The sequence below is a fragment of the Nyctereutes procyonoides genome, unplaced genomic scaffold, assembly GCF_905146905.1.
Source record: "Nyctereutes procyonoides isolate TBG_1078 unplaced genomic scaffold, NYPRO_anot_genome, whole genome shotgun sequence".
Lineage (NCBI taxonomy): Eukaryota > Metazoa > Chordata > Mammalia > Carnivora > Canidae > Nyctereutes > Nyctereutes procyonoides.
Window position 1 is genome coordinate 57,064,467 of NW_026575126.1, and position 17,553 is coordinate 57,082,019.

Below are 17,553 nucleotides of genomic sequence, written 5' to 3' on the forward strand. Positions count from 1 at the left end.
TTTTTTTTTTAAGATTTTATTTATTTGAGAGAGAGCATGAATACAAACAGGGAGGGGCAGAGGGAGAAGCCAACTCCCTGCTGAGTGCAGAGCCTGATGTGGCGCTCAATGTGGAGCTCAATCCCAGGACCCTGAGATCAGGACCTGAGCCAAAGTCAGTTGCCTAACCAACTGAGCTGCCTTGGTGCTCCTATAATAAGCTTTTAAGTGAGGAAGCATGAGTCTTCCGTGTCTGTTCTTTTTCAAGATTGTCTTATCTGGATTTCCTTGAGATCCCATATGAATTTTAGGATGGGTATTACTATTTCTGCAAAAACCATTGTTAGGATTTTTTTAAGTTTTTATTTATTTATGATAGTCACAGAAAGAGAGAGAGAGAGAGAGAGAGGCAGAGACACAGGCAGAGGGAGAAGCAGGCTCCATGCACCGGGAGCCCAACGTGGGATTAGATCCCGGGTCTCCAGGATGGCGCCCTGGGCCAAAGGCAGGCGCTAAACCGCTGCGCCACCCAGGGATCCCCATTGTTAGGATTTTGATAGGTATTGCATTGAATCTGTAGAATGCTTTGGGTCATAATGACAGTTTGAGGGATCCCTGGGTGGCGCAGCAGTTTGGTGCCTGTCTTTGGCCCAGGGCGCGATCCTGGAGATCCAGGATCGAATCCCACATCGGGCTCCCGGTGCATGGAGCCTGCTCCTCCCTCTGCCTGTGTCTCTGCCTCTCTCTCTCTCTCTCTGTGTGACTATCATAAATAAATTTAAAAAAATAATGACAGTTTGACAATATTAAGCCTTCCTATCTATGAATATGGGATGTCTTTCTAGCTATTTATTAAAATCTTCTTTCATTTCTTTCAGTCATGTTTTAGTTTTCGGTGCACAAGTCTTTAGTCTCTTTGGTTAAGTTTATTCCCAAGTATTTTGTTCTTTTTGGTGCTATTCCACTGTAAATAGATTTTTTAATTGCCTTTCCAATTATTTCTTTTTAGTATATAGAAATGAAACTGCTTTGTGTGTGGATTTTGTAGCCTTCATCTTTGCTGAATTTGCTAATTTTAAACATTTTGTGTGTGTGTGTGTGTGTGTGTGTGTGTGTGGAATATTGCATACTTAGAAGATCATGTCATTTGAAAGACAGTTTTCTTTTATCCTTTGCAGTCTGGATGCCTTTTCTTTCTTTTCCTTGCTTAATTTCCTCAACTAGACCTTGCAGTAGTGTGTTGTTGAGAGACTCCTAACTCTGGGAAATGAACAAGGGGTAGTGGAGGGGGAGGTGGGCGGGGAGGTGGGGTGACTGGGTGACAGGCACTGAGGAGGGCACTTGATGGGATGAGCACTGGGTGTTATATGTTGACAAATTGAACTCCATTTAAAAAAAATATACAAAGAAAAAGAAAAAAATAGTGTGTTGAAAAGAAGTGGCAAACGTGGGCATCTTTGTCTTTTCCTGATCCTACAGGAAAAGCTATGTCTTTCCCCAATGAGTGTGACATTAACTGTGAGTTCTCCATATGCAGCTTTTATTATGTTGAGATAGTTTTTTAAATTCCTATTTTGTTGAGCATTTTTATCATGAAAGGATATGATTTTTTGCGTAATACTTTTATACATCCATTAAGATGATTATGTAGCTTTCCTGAAACTTCACTTTGTTATTGTGGTGTATAATATTTATTGATACTTGGACCATTCTTGCATTCCAGGAATAAATAACCTCACTTGGTCATGGTATATAATCCTTTCAGTGCACTGCTGCATTTGGTTTGTTGGTATTTTGTTGAGGACTTTTGCACCAATAATCAAAAGGGATATTGGTCTGTAAGTTTCTTGTGGCATCTTTGTCTAGTTTTGGTACCAGAGTAATGCTAGGCTCATAGACTGAGTTCGGAAGTGTTCCGTCCTCTTCAATTTTGAGGACTCATAATCTTCTTTAAATGCTTGATATAAAATAAAATAAATACATACATACATACATACTTGGTAGAATTCACCAGTGAAGCCATCTGATCTGGACTTTCCTTTGTTCAGAGGTTTTAAATTACTAATTAAAAATCCTCACCATGTATACATCTATTCAGATTTTCTGTTTTTTCATAATTTGGTCTTGGTAGGTAGTAGGTTTCTAGGAATTTGTTTATTCTCAGTTATCCAATTTGTTAGCGTATGATTGTTTATCATACTTCTAATCCTTTTTATTTCTATAAAATCATTACAGAAATCACTGGTAATGATCAGTAAAATCATTAGTAATATTCTCACTCTCATTTCCAATTTTAGTCATATGCATCCTGTCTTCTTTTTGTCAGTAAAGGTTTGTCATTTTGGTTGATCTTTTTAAAGAATATGTTTTTGGTTCTGTTTATTTTCTCTTTCTATTCTCTACTTTATTGGTGTCTGCTGTAATCTTATTTCCATCCTTCTACAAGCTTCAGGTTTAGTTTTTTCTAGTTCCTTAGGATGTAAATTTAAGATGCACATTTTTTAGTTGCGATCTTGCTTCCTTTTTTTTTTAATCTTTATATATTTTTTTCTCCCTCTCTCTTTCTTTGGAGCTTGAACTCATGACCCTGAGATCAAGAATCAGGCACTACAGGTGCCTGGGTGGCTCAGGTGGTGAAGTGTCTGACTCTTGGATTCAGCTCAGGTCATGATTTCAGGGTTGTGGGGTGGGCCCTGCACTGGGCTTTGTACTCAGCATGGAGTCTGCTTGAGATTCCATCTCTCCCTCTGCCCCTCCTGTTCATACTCTCTGTCTCTGAAATAAATACATCTTTAAAAAAAAAAAAGAATTGGACACTTAACTGACTAAGCCACTCAGCCACTCCCGATCTCACTTCTTTTTTAGTGTTTAGAGTTATACATGTCCCTCTTAGCACTTATTTTGGAACATCCCATAAGTTTTGGTGTGCTGTGTTTTCATTTTCATTTTTAAAAAATATTTCCTAATTTTCCTTCTGATTTCTTTTGTGGTATGTTGGTTAAAGAATGTACTGTTTAGGGGATCCCTGGGTGGTGCAGCGGTTTGGCGCCTAAAAAATATTTCCTAATTTTCCTTCTGATTTCTTTTGTGGTATGTTGGTTAAAGAATGTACTGTTTAGGGGATCCCTGGGTGGTGCAGCAGTTTGGCGCCTGCCTTTGGCCCAGGGCGCAATCCTGGAGACCCAGGATCAAGTCCCACGTCGGGCTCCCGGTGCATGGAGCCTGCTTCTCCCTCTGCCTGTGTCTCTGCCTCTCTCTCTCTCTCTCACTGTGTGCCTATCATAAAAAAAAAAAAAGAATGTGCTGTTTAATTTCCATATTCTCATGAATTTACCAGTTTTTCTTCTGCTGATAATTTCTAGTTTCATTCCACTTATGATAGGAAAAGATACTTTGTATGATCCCAGTCTCTTAAAATGTATTAAGATTAATTTTTGCAGCCTAACATATAGTCTATCCTACAGAACATTGAGAAAAGCGTGCAGTATGCTGTCATTGGGTAGAATGTTCTGTAGATGTCTGTCAGATCCGGTTTATTTATACTACTTGTCGAGTCCTTGATTTCCATATTGATCTTCTATCTGGTTGTTCTTATAGTGAACTTTTTTTTTTTTGGACACTGAATAAGTTTTTATTGAGCCTTTTAGTTTATAACATGAGGTAAAAGGAAAGTCATTTCACCTTAACTAATATTTTACACAGCTGCAGTAAAATATTTCAAACCTTAGGGAATTATGATGGATTACATATATTAAAAGTTGGGGATTGGGTAAACAATATCTGAGTTCTTGAATTTTCCGGTTGACTCTTCCCTTACAATAGTAACAAGTTGTAGTTACATAAGTTTCTTCAAAGCCATGTTTTATTCCTAATGGCTTTATATCTGAAACATTTCTATTTCCATCAATATCCACTAATTTCACTTCAAAATGAGTTTTGCATTTGGTGGAATTTTGGCGTCAGGCTTTCTTTCCATAAGCCCATTCAGGTTCAGTCTCTAGTCAAGCCTTTTCTCCTTTACTCATAGTTAAGAGTGCTTTATCCCATCCTCTGATAACTTTGCCTATTCCAACCTTAAAACTTAAAGGCTTGGCATTTTTCTTCTTCTTTGAACTGGTTTGAATATTAGTATCAAAAACAGTCCCATCCTGTAGTGTTCCTGTACACCAGCAGTGAACAACATCTCCCGTTTTGGGAAAGTTTGTTTTATCTCCTTTTTTAAGGACATAGTTTATATATTTTGGTGGACCCGCATCCAGAGTCTCTTCACATTTGGTTTCTTTGGGTTTATCTTCATTAGGCTTCACATTTTTCACCTGCTCAGACACTTTACTTATACTTTTAGTACCTTTGAAACACTTACTTTCAAAAAGATGGTTGTAGGCTGTAACCAAATGGTCCTTGTTAGCTCTGGGCCACATTTTTAATGTTTCCTAATACCTTACATTCTGCAAGAAACAAATCTGAACCGTGGTCCTATAGAAACCTGATAATGTTCTTCTTGGGTAGTCGCTCACTGCACAGCTGCTCCATGGTCCAGGCCCGCTGTGGAACAGCCACCGCCATCTTCCCCCCACTGCCTCCCTGGTGAACTTGTCTCCAGCTGTGTGCCTCCTAGGCTGCTTTTCCAGGTGGGTATCTTGCATCTCCTCTTGATTGTCTCCCTAGCTCCTCAAACTCAATATTCCTCAAAGCAACAGCATCCCTTCCCCTTTTTATGCAGCTCTTCTGTAGAAGCTCTGCCTTCTTTGCCAGTAGACCCCCACTCTACTCAGCATCCTCAGAGTCATTGACTCCTTGCTTTTTCTTGCTCTCCTCATCAACTTAGTAGCCACATTCTGTTGCTTTCTTTGAAGCAGTGTAAATTCTCACATCCATCTCCCCTGTCCTACTGCTACCATGATTTGGTCTTCCACTGTCTGACACCTGGGCTTTTGGGTCTTTATTCTCAACCTCCTGCACTCCTCTGGGCCACCACGAGCCTGTCCACCCTAGCCTCCCTAACAACTTAACACCTAGTTCTTAGCACAGCAAGGAGAGCACTGAGATGGAGTTCATCCTGCACCTATAGTCTCACTCTCCAATTGACTGACACTGGGCCGTTTGTAATGCTGTTGTCTCTCTCCTTGGACTGTGTGTTTTCTGAGTTTCATTGCCACATCACACCTTCACCATCCATCCCCAATGCACGCTTCCTTGACACTTCCTTCCTTCCATCATTCTTTTATTACTAAAAGATGAGCAGGACACACATGATATATGTCCTTAAGGAGCTTCCATTCTTCCGGAGAAGACATTTCTGGAGAAGTTAAACATGACTTGCCACAAAGCATGGCAAACATGTGGGAAAGCCACAGATTCACATCACTGAAGCAACTTAGCCATGGTAGACTCATCAAGGAAGCTTTCCAGAGGAAGTGTCACACAAAGAGGTGAGGGAAGAGTGCCTCTGGCTAGATGATGAGCATGTGCGAGGGAGCCTGACTGTGTGCCACCCACAATCACTAATAAATTATATATTTGTGTTTCTAATAGCTTTACTTGTATTAACTCATCCTGTCCTTATCTGTCCTTATAACACATCTGTGTCACGTTCTGTTTTCATCCTCATCTTACATGAAGAAATAAGGGCACATGGACACTTGGTAACTTGTCCAAAGTCATAGAGCCAATAAATGATGGAAGTAGTCTTGAAGCCAGGCAGCTTGGTTCTAGAACTTGTGCTTTTGACTGTTGCCTTATATGTACCTGTCTATCCTTACCCCCAACAGCACAGGAAAATCCCCTGCCATCACCATTGCTTACGGGTATGGTTGTCCTGCTGCTTCATTTTCTCCTTTATTCCTTTTTTTTTTATGACAGTCACAGAGAGAGAGAGAGAGAGAGAGAGAGGCAGAGACACAGGCAGAGGGAGAAGCAGGCTCCATGCACCGGGAGCCCGACGTGGGATTCGATCCCGGGTCTCCAGGATCGCGCCCCGGGCCAAAGACAGGTGCCAAACCACTGCGCCACCCAGGGATCCCCTTTTTCTCCTTTATTCCTGATAAATTTCCACATTTATGAGATTGGCTCATTTCTTACTTTGGAGCTGTTCTACATGTCAGTGATGAAGAGTGGCTCTTTTCCTCCAAAAGTATAGTTCTATGTGAGGCTTTTGAGTATTTAGTAGCAGAAACAATTACTAACAAGAAACAACAAAACAAAACCCAAAAACCCAAAACCCACCAAAACACCAGTGAGTATCTAGAATGCTTTCAGTTTCAGTAATAAAATATTGAAGAGTATCATTAAAGACCTGTTTGCTCTTTGGGCTCTGTCTTCATCAGGATGTTGACTTTTAATATGTTGTTTATTACCTTATGATCATAAAGTTGCTGCTAGACTTCCAGGCATCGTAGTGGCATTCTCAATAGGAAAAAAGATGGGCCTTTTCTTCAGTAGCCTCTACCTTTTTATCCAGAATAAAATTGTTCCCAGATGTGCTCCAATAGACTTTCCTCTACATCTCATAGTAGAAACCGGGTAGGATTGCTAAATAAGATACAGATTAAATCCGAATTTCAGATCAATAGCACAGAACTTTTAAAATATAAGTAACATTATAGTGAATGTTAATTAGCTCATCTGAAATTCAAATTTCCCTGGGTGTTTGTCCCCTATCTTTATTTGCTAAATCTTGCCACCCTGGAGCTTAGTCTAATTGCAAGCAGGGCTGGGAAACAGAATATCTGGATTTCTGGCTTTTGTAATCCAAGATGGGCAAGAGAGAAAGAGATTGGAAAGCTTTTATGTTATCAGCTACCCAAAGTGAAGTCATTCTGAATGTGTTTGCTCTACTGCACAGAGAATAGGTTTACATAGTATCAGAAATTTTATCAAGTTCAAAGCAGAATCAAACTATACTTTCATTTTAGAGGTTTTTTTTTTTAACTTTCCTTTGGGCAGGGGGAAGGTGTAGATGGTTATGAATAAAATGCCTGCCATGGGCAAAGAATTTTGATTTTGGTTTACTTTTTTTTATGTCCCTCCTTGTTCCATGAAAGGAATTGAGAGGGCTAATAGAACTGCATCACCACAAAAGGTGAAAATAAATGCTTAGGGCAGTGAACATAAGTTCAGCAAATTACGAAAGATGTGCATATTTTATTGTTCACACAGGTACTGGAAGCAGGCTGCAAATCTGACTCCCCCGAGTCCTCACAGGGATGGAAACATGCTCCAGTTTACATAAAATCACAGCCAGCTTCATGATCAAGAGAGGCACAGCTCCTCCTACACGGAGACCCAAGAAGCTTCTCGTGAGCACCCTAAGTGAGCTCTCTGTGAATGCTGGAGGCCTGGGTGTGTAGCTGCTGCCAGGACCCTTTCATGCGAGCCTGTCCGTGCTGTAATACCAAAGTTCCAGGGGGCCAAACAGTGCAGTCCAATTCTATATCTCTGGGGCACTAAATTAATTCAGGAATAGAGGTTAGAAAATTTGGGGACAGTGAAAAAGGCCTGCAGAACTGATGTGCCTAAACATAGTTCCTGAAAGCTGGGCATTTTACACAAGATGCCCTGGCAGTGAGTTTAAGGTCAGAGCCCTCAGGGAAGACCTGTAGGTCAAAATGGCTGCGTGGTCCAGAGCCAAATGCTTTAAAAGCCAGCCATGTGGAGGGGCTAAGGTCTTCAAAAGAAAGTATAAGAGCTTCATTCCGAGGTAGCTGCCACAAGTATAAAATGGACCTCTCCACAACCACACACACCCTTGAAGCCCCAGAGGACCCTTCTTCCCCTTGGTATGAAATCCATCTCCTTCCTGTGGCTCACAAGACCCTGGACCCTATGTGGTCTGGCCCTCCCTCACTTCTCCCACCTCATCCTGTGCCACTTTGCTCCTGCCCACAGCACTTTTTTCCTTAACCTGCTCAGACTCTGCCTCTGCGGGCCTGAGCACCTGCTCTTCCCTTTCCTTTTTTTTTTTTTTTTCTCTTCCCTTTCCTGACTCAGCCTTCCCCTTAAAGCTTAGTGGGAATATCACTTCCCCAGAGAAGCTCTCCCCTATTAGCCTGTACACGTCTCCTGTTGCAATAACTTGGCACCTTTGTCTTCACAGTCCTTCCCTGAGCTTGTCATCATTCTTATGCATTCCACGAGTATTCATTGAGCACCTTCTATGTATCAGGCACTGAGAGACAGTGAAGCCGATGAACAGATAAATAAACCAATATAATTACCGTGCTAATTGAGTGCTCTGATGACTCAGTAGTCACGGTGTGAAGGATGATGTGATCCTGCCTTATCAAGGTATTTGATTTATAGCTACTCTAGGTAAACATCCTTGGAATTCAGATTGCAGGGGAGGGAGAGATTCAGGCATTCATGAATGGTGGTCACCCCAGTAGTTATGAATATGGTCACACTTGGTATTGGTAGGGTCTTACTTAACGTTTGTCAGCTTCGAGATCCAGACCAGGAGTAGGGGGCGGAGTGGGGGCGGTGGGTTAGGGCAATGCCTCTGGGAGCAAGAGCTCCTGCAATAATGCAGGATGGTTTATTTTTTTAAAGGTTTTATTTGTTTATGAGACAGAGAGAGAGAGAGAGGCAGAGACACAGGCAGAGGGAGAAGCAGACTCCACGCAGGGAGCCTGAAGTGGGACTCCATCCTGGGGTCTTCAGGATCAGGCTCTGGGCTGAAGGCAGTGCTAAACCACTGAGCTACCCAGCTGCCCCAATGCAGGATGGTTTAAGTGAGGTGCCTCTCCAGGCCAGACCACAAATGGCTGTTGCACCCCTGGACAGAAGGACAGGGAACCAGATCCAAAACCTGGCCAAGCTCAATGCAGGACAAAATCGCCTTGTTCTGTCTGCAAGCAGAGAACTTGTTATAAACTCAGAGATTGGGCAATAGAGTGAACCTGGGAGAGCTCTGGGAACTCGGGTAAGGCTCATTGTTCTGATTTTAGCCACCCATTGTTTCCCAATTGTGGATGAGTTTGAGTGCTGGGAGGTCTGAACTCTCAGGGTGGATCACGCTTCCAGAGGGCAGAGGGGAGATGATTTAGAGGTAACAAGGGAGATGGGGCCACCGAGGGAGTGAGAGGTAGGACTGGTCCTTGAGGAGTGAGAATCAGGGAGTGGGGCTCTTGGAATATTTCGGTGAAATCCTGCTAGGAGGAACATTGCAAGAAACCAAGCATAGGAAAAAGTCACCAAGGGCAGCAGCTTTTGCGCTGGTGTTGCTGATGCAGCAGATCACAAAAGATGGGCATAAAGTCCGCCTAAGTCTCTCTCTACAACTCGCGGTTCGAGTGGGAGTGGCCATGCTTTGGCCAATGGGACGGTAAGAGACAAGACACAGCAGCAACTAGAAGGTACTTGGACACTGGGCTTCTCCTCTTGTTGCGGGGGAACCATGTGGTGACCAAGGTGTGAATAAGCCAGCTTGCCTATGGGATGGGAAGACCACATGGAGCAGAGATGAGCTGTCCTGGAGGAGCTCCTCCCCAGACTCAGGCCCCAGCCAGCATGCCAACTGATCACAGATATTCTGGAGAGTCCAGTTGAGATCAAGCGAGTCAGCCCAGACAAGAAGTGCCCCTGAGACTTGCAGAATCGTGAACTAAATGAATGATTGTTGGTTTAAGTCAGTCTGTTTGGGGACAGTTTGTTACTGTTCAGTAGCTAACCAATACAGATGTGTGTGAGTGGCCGGGATGAGGGTGGCAGGGAAGAAGGCAAGCGTCGGTTGATTGGTTCTTTCATTAATGATTATTCTATGCCAAGCTGTGTGCCAGGTATAAAGTTTTCACAGTGGATGCATGGTCTCTACACTCACAGAGCACCATCCAGCAGTGGCCCCTGAGAAGGAACGTGGGCATTTCGGTGTCTTTGGGCAAGTCCAGGAGGTGCTATGGGGTTGCTGGGGATGTGTCTATTTCCAAGGAGCCAAAGTACATCAACAGAGGTAGTGTATCTGTGGCCTTAAAACTCAGTGGAAAAAAAAAAAAACAACCCTCAGTGGAAGGGTGATTAGGAAGAAAAAAGGTCTCAAAAATCTCCATACAGTGGGGATAATGAAGAGATTGAGAAACTGTTTGAGAAACTTAGTTTCCAGATCCTCACCTCACATGATTGGCTCCCTTTCTTCACTGTTCTCCTCCTAGCTCCCAGAAGAGCGTCCTTTCCACCCCAAGTCCTGCCTGGTGTCTGCCCTGGGAATTCAAACCTGAGAGGAGGCAACACTTATAAATACTGGTTTGGGGGCACCTGGGTGGTTCAGTCGGTTAAGCATCTGTATCCAGCTCAGGTCACAACCCTGAGATCCTGGGATTGAGTCTCATGTCGGGCTTCCTGCTCCACAGGGAGCCTGCTTCTCCCTCTGCCTGTGTCTCTGCCTCTCTCTCTCTCTCTCTGTGACTATCATAAATAAATAAAAATTAAAAAAATAATAAAAAAAGAAGAAATACTGGTGTGTGCACTGAAAAAGTGAATAATAACAACGATCAAGAGGCAAATCCTTTTGTAGGTATGAGAAGGGGTCTTTGCTTCCAACAAAATTGAATGAGATACCATAGAACTATCAGCTTGAGGGATCCCTGGGTGGCTCAGCGGTTTGGCACCTGCCTTTGGCCCAGGGCGTGATTCTGGAGTCCCGGGATCGAGTCCCGCGTCGGGCTCCTGGCATGGAGCCTACTTCTTTCTCTTCCTGAGCCTGTGCCTGCCTCTCTCTTTCTCTCTCTACATCTATCACGAATAAATAAATAAATCTTTAAAAAAAAACTGTCAGCTTGATTAAAACCTATTTATTTATTTAGAAAGAGTGTGCAGTGGGAGGATGGGGAGGAGCAGAGGGAGAGGGAGAAAGAATCTTAGGCAATCTCCATTCTCAGCACAGAGTTCAACTCAGGGGTCGATCTCACAGCCCTGAGATCATGACCTGAACTGAAGTCCAAGAGTCGAACACTCAACCAACTGAGCCACTCAGGTGGCCAGATTAAAAAACATTTTTTAAAGAATAGACACTAGGTTATGTTTGGCATATAATACAATGATCAAAGAAGTATGTAGCATAACTCTAGGAAACCTCTTACAGTCCCCTTCTATTTATTTTCTGTGAAAGGTTGCTCCATGCCTACATCTATAAAAATGGAAAATGGAAATTGATGTTGAATCTTGTCTGGCAGAAGTAAACTATAGTCATCTTGGGATATATGAACCCACTGAATAAATAAGTAAAATCTGTTCTATCCATTTCATTAAAAGATGCATTTCCAGGGCACCTGGGTGGCTCAGCGGTTGAGCATCTGCCTTTGGCTCAGGTCATGATCCCAGGGTCCTGGGATCGAATCCCGAGTCAAGCTCCCTACTTAGCAGGGAGTCTGCTTCTCCCTCTGCTTCTATCCCACTCATGCTCGCTCTCTCTCTCTCTTTCTCTCAAATAAACAAAATCTTTAAAAAGATACATTTCCAATAATTTTTTTATGTTTAGTAATTAATTATCAACATTTGTAGTGCAGTTGCGTTATACAGATCCACTGTTTACTACTAATAGTTGTGATGATAACTCAATCCAGAAGGGGATAAAATGAACAGAGGCAGTGGTCACAGAAAATTTATAAAAGTATTAATTTCTCTATGTATGTGTGTATGTATCATATATGCAATATTCCATAATAGATTACATATATTTAATTATTGGGGGGAGAGGTATGATAGGATGATCAATAAAAAATTTTTGCTTAATAAAATCTGGGATGGGGGTTAAGTAAAATGAAAATGGAAATTCAAGGAGTAAACAGGAACTGTATAAAATTTCCAACTGCTTAAGATGAGCTTATTTGTATATTTTAAAAATAGTTGTTGGTGGCTCCTGGGTGGCTCAGTCGGTTAAGTGTCTGCCTTCAGCTCAGCTTGTGATTCTGGGGTCCTGCGATCAAGCCCCACATCGGGCTCCCTGCTCAGAGGGGAGTCTGCTTCTCCCTCTCCCTCTGCTCCTCCCACTGCTCAGAATCTCTCAAGTAAACAAATAAAATTTCTTAAAAATTTTTATAAAAAATAAAATAAAATAATTGTTGGGTATATATAAAAGTCAATATGTTATTTGCATTCCATTGCATAGCTTTGGAGGAATGACATAATGATTTTAAAACTACAATGTTTATAATATACTGGAAATTATACTCTTTGCAATTATACACACACACACATATATCCTTTAAAAAATGTACAGGAAAGTGCTCATGCTCCATACACTACACTTTACCTTGCTTTTTCACTTAGTAAAACATTTATAGTTTCATTTAATAAAAAATGTAGTAGTCGAGACACCTGGGTGGCTCAGTGGTTGAGCATCTGCCTTTGGCTCAGTTCAGGGTGTGATCCTGGGGTCCCAGACTTGAGTCTCGCATCAGGGTCCCCATGGGGAGGCTTCTGCCTATGTCTCTGCCTCTCTCTTTGTCTCTCATGAATAAATGAATAAAATAATTTTTTTTAATTTTTTAATTTTTTTTTTTTAATTTATGATAGAGAGAGAGAGGGAGAGAGGCAGAGACATAGGCAGAGGGAGAAGCTGGCTCCATGCAGCGGGAGCCAGACGTGGGATTCTATCCCGGGTCTCCAGGATCACGCCCTGGGCCAAAGGCAGGCGCTAAACCGCTGTGCCACCCAGGGATCCCCTGAATAAAATATTTTTAATAATGTAGTAGTCTTTCTATATGAGTGCATATGGATTTATCTCATTTGTATCAAGTGTCTGGAATTTCTTGGTTTAGATGAAGTAGCAGAAAGTATTTAACTGTTGGTGGTCATTTCAGTAGTTTCTAGGTTTTTTTTTTTTTTTGCTTCTTCATTTTAAAAAAGATTTTATTTATATATTCATGAGAGACACACAGAGAGAGGCAGAGACACAGGCGGAGGGAGAAGCAGGCCCCATGCAGGGAGCCTGATGTGGGACTCGATCCCAGGACCCCGGGATCAGACCCTGAGCCAAAGGCAGATGCTCAACCACTGAGCCACCCAGGCAACCCTGCCTTTTTTAAAAAAAATTTTAATTACAATTTTTATTTTGAGATAAGTGCAAGTTCACACACAGTTCTCAGAAAAGTATAGTGTGATCTGGTGTTCCTTTACCCAGTTTCCTCCAAGGTGACATCTCACAAATACAGTACATTATCACACCCAGGATATTGACATTGATACAACCAAGATACAGAGTATTTCCATCACCACAAAGACCCCTGGTGGAGGCTTTCTTTTACAGCCACACCCATTCCCTTCCACCCCCACCTCCTCTTGAAACCTTGACACTCAGTTTTTCTCCATTTCTATAATTTGTCATTTTAAGAATTTTTTAAAAAGATTTTATTTATTTATTTATTCATGATAGACAGAGAGAGAGAGAGAGAGAGAGAGAGAGAGAGAGAGAGAGGCAGAGACACAGGCAGAGGGAGAAGCAGGCTCCATGCCGGGAACCCGACGCGGGACTCGATCCCGGGACTCCAGGATCGCGCCCTGGGCCAAAGGCGGGCGCTAAACCGCTGTGCCACCCAGGGATCCCCTTAAGAATGTTTTATGAATTGTGGGACCCAGGAAATTGAACAAAATCCCCTACCCCTGGACAAACAGAGCAGGACTGACTATTTTGGGCTGCACCCGCCTTGTGCTGACCTGCTTATTACTTAGGGCACTGCCCCCCCCCCCCCCCGCCCTAGTCAAAGACCAGGACACACCCTAATCGGAAATCCCGCTCAGCGGACCAGCGTGACTGTGCAACTTTCTGCGTATCCCATTGGCCACTGGCCCCTATAAAGTTGCTAAGCCTCTTAGTCTCGGGTCCAAGTCCCTGCTCCGCTGCGTCGGGTATACCTGGAGCCAGGCTCGAGCTTGTAAATAAACCCTCGTGTGATTGCATCGGTGTCGGCTCCTTGGCGGTTTCTCGGATTCGCGATTTTGGGCACAACATGAATAAGAATCCTTCAGTATGGAACCTTTTGGGGGTGGCTTTTCCTCACTCAGCATACTTCTGGAGAGTTCATTCAAGTTGTTGCATGTTTGAATTATTTTCATCATATTGTACCAAGGGTCCCTACAATCAACATGACGTTGACCTTGATCACACAGATTTTCCATCGTAAATTACTCTTTTTTACTACCTTTCCATACTATTCTTTTGTAAGGATGTCACCATGCACAGTGATGCTTCACCTCCTTGAGGATAGTTTCTTTGGAAATTACCTGGAATTCTTCTGCACAGGAGATGTCTTTCTTCTCCCTCATTTATTTATTTATTCGTTGATTTGCATCAGTATGGATTCATGGATATGTATTCCATACTTTGCTTTATAATCCAATACTACTTTATTAATGTGACATGTAGGTTTTTAAAACTGCCAAGCTGTTTTCCAGTTGGTGATACGCTGCTACACATTCTGACCAGCAGTTGTATGAGTGATCCCGTTTCTCCACACTCTTGTCAGCATTTGGGGTTGTCACACTATAAGAAAAAGTTTAGCCATCTTGTCAAGGTTTGAATTTGCATTTCCCTCATGCCTAATGCTGTTCAATGGCTTTTCATGGGCTTATTTGCCATCTGTGTATCCTCTTGGGTGGATTGTTTCTTTGTGTCTCTTGCCCATTTTCTAACCAGATTTTGTTTTTGTTTTTAAAGATTTTATTTATTTATTCATGAAAGACGCGCAGAGAGACACACAGAGACATGGGCAGAGGGAAAAGCAGGCTCCAGGCAGGGAGCCCAATGCGGGACTCAATCCCAGGACCCCAGGATCACACTCTGAGCCAATGCAGGTGTTAAACCACTGAGCCACCCAGATGCCCTCTAAACTGGATTTTGTGTTGTTATTTTGGCTTTTGGGTTTTTTTATTTTGTTTTTTTCTTACTATTGACTTTTAAGAATTTTTTTTTTTTAATATACTCTAGACACTGGCCCTTTGTCAGACTTGTGATTTGAAAATATTTTCCCTTGGGATGAAGGTGGTCATGTCATCCTCTTAACAGAATTTTCTGAAGAGCAAAAAAAATATTTTTTAGATAAAGTTCAATTTATTAATTTTTACTTTCATGGATCCTACTATTGGTACCAAATCTATGAACTCTTTATCTTGCCTAGTTCTAAGTCCTGAAGTTATTCTCCTTTTTTTTCCCAGAATTTACACATACATTTACGATCCATTTTGAATTCATTATTTTATGAGATGTGAGACTTTGGTTGAGGTTCTTCTTCTTTTTTTAATTTTTATTTCTTTATTTTGCCTGTGGATGTCTAATTACGTCACCATAAATTGTTGGAAAGGCTTTTTCCTTTGGATTGCTTTTGCAGGTTTGTCAGATTGTCAGTGGTTTTCTGTACATGGCATGGGTTTTGTGTCCTGCTTGGGAAGATCATCCCCATTTCAATAGTAAGAACCCTCATTTCTTTACATTTTTTACATCTAAATTTTTGCTCTATCTGAAAGTGATTATCTTTTTTGTAGGAAAGAGATAAATGATCTAGTCTTATTTTCCCAAAGGTAACTCATTGTCCCCACTCTCCTTGTACTCCCACCCATTGGAAACCTCACTTTTATCGTCAACTAAATTCCTAAAAATATTTGTGGCTATTCCTAGGCTTTTTATTTAGTACCAGTGGCTTGTCTGTTTCTTCTCCATTTCTAAACTATTTAATCTATTTTAATTCTTGTTATTTGGTACCTGGTGGAGCCAGTTCCCTCTACTTCTGTTTCTTTCCTGGATATTCTCACTGTGCCTTTTCCTTAGGAAATTCATTGGCAGGTTTAGTTAGCTATTCCCCAAATATTCATTCCTGCCTCCTACAGCATTGGGAAGATGAGAGTGGGGAAGCTGCTGGCCAGCTTCAGACTTACACTTCCCAGCTCCTCTTTGCCTCTAAGATTTGGCCAATGTGACTAGTTCTTAGCCACAGGATATGAGTGGAGACAATAGGGGTCATGTTGCCCTCAATGTGGCTAAGAAGTGGGTGTCGTTCTGGACCTTTCCTGTTCTCCTTTTCTGACCACCTTGGAAGCCTAAATTTTCTAACAGGTGGGGGGAAACAGGATGGAAGCAGCTGGTCTGTGCGTCACTGCAGAGACAACGCCCTGGCAGAGCACTCAGGGGTGGTTAACAATCAACAGCAACCAAACCCACCACACATTTAATGCATTTAGCCCCTGAAATGAAAGGTTTATGTGCCACAGCAGCTAGTATTATTTTATTTATTTATTATTTTTTTTAAAGATTTTATTTATTTATTCATGAGACACACACACACACACACACACACACACAGAGGCAGAAACACAGGCAGAGGGAGAAGCAGGCTCCATGCAGGGAGCCTGATATGGGACTTGATCTCAGGACTCCAGGATCATGCCCTGGACTGAAGGCAGGCGCTAAATACACCGAGCCACTCTGGGATCCCCTATTTTAATGTATTTAACATCACTTTACTGAGTTCTCCCAAACTCCTGGTGTCTTACTTACGCTGGCATTAAATTCATAACTCAAAGGGAACTAATGTCATTACAATATGGAACACTGGGCAGCCCTGGTGGCTTAGCAGTTTAGCACCACCTTCAGCCCAGGGCCTGATCCTGGAGACCTGGGATCGAGTCCCGCATTGGGCTCCCTGCATGGAGCCTGCTTCTCCCTCTGCCTGTGTTCTGCCCCTCCCCTCTCTCTCATAAATAAATAAAATCTTTAAAAACAACAACAACGGGATCCCTGGGTGGCGCAGCGGTTTGGCGCCTGCCTTTGGCCCAGGGCGCGATCCTGGAGACCCGGGATCGAATCCCACGTCGGGCTTCCGGTGCATGGGGCCTGCTTCTCCCTCTGCCTGTGTCTCTGCCTCTCTCTCTCTGTGACTATCATAAATAAATAAAAATTAAAAAAAATAAAATAAAATAAAAAAATAAAAACAACAACAACAACAACAAAACAATATGGAACACAATGTCTTTGTATATATCATTAGGCTCTTTTATGACCACCAGTAGAGTTTATTTATTTATTTATTTAAAATTTTATTTATTTACTTGAGAGCACAAGTGGGGAGGAGAGGGAGTGGGAGAGGGAGAAGCAGACTCTTCACTGAGCAGGGAGCCTGATGCGGGGCTCATCCCAGGACTCTGGGGATTATGACCTGAGCTGAAGGCAGATACTTAACCATCTGAGCCACCCAGGCACCCCTACCAGTAAAATTTAAAACAGATCTTTTATATCATTCGAAGATAGTGACAATGCAATAGTGACCATATTTCAGGAATCTCAATGTCCAGTCATACGTGGCATATGTATTTAATTTTACCTGAATGGAATCATATGACACATGCTGTTTTATTTATTTATATATATTATTAAAGATTTCATTCATTTATTCATGAGAGACACAAAGAGAGAGGTAGAGACAGAGGCAGAGGGAGAAGCAGGCTCCTTGCAGGGAGCCCGATACAGGACTTGATCCCAGATCCTGGGATCATGCCCTGAGCCAAAAGCAGATGCTCAACCACTCAGGCATCCCAACACATGCTGTTTTAGACACTACATTGTTTATTTGAGAGAGAGAGAGAGAGAGAACA

General features: G+C 42.3%; 1 pseudogene; it reads right to left on the reverse strand.

Annotated features, from left to right (window-relative positions):
• Positions 1-1,233: 1,233 nt before the first annotated feature.
• On the reverse strand, positions 1,234-4,545 carry LOC129519862 (peptidyl-prolyl cis-trans isomerase FKBP3-like; annotated as a pseudogene).
• Between the last annotated feature and the right edge of the window lie 13,008 nt (positions 4,546-17,553).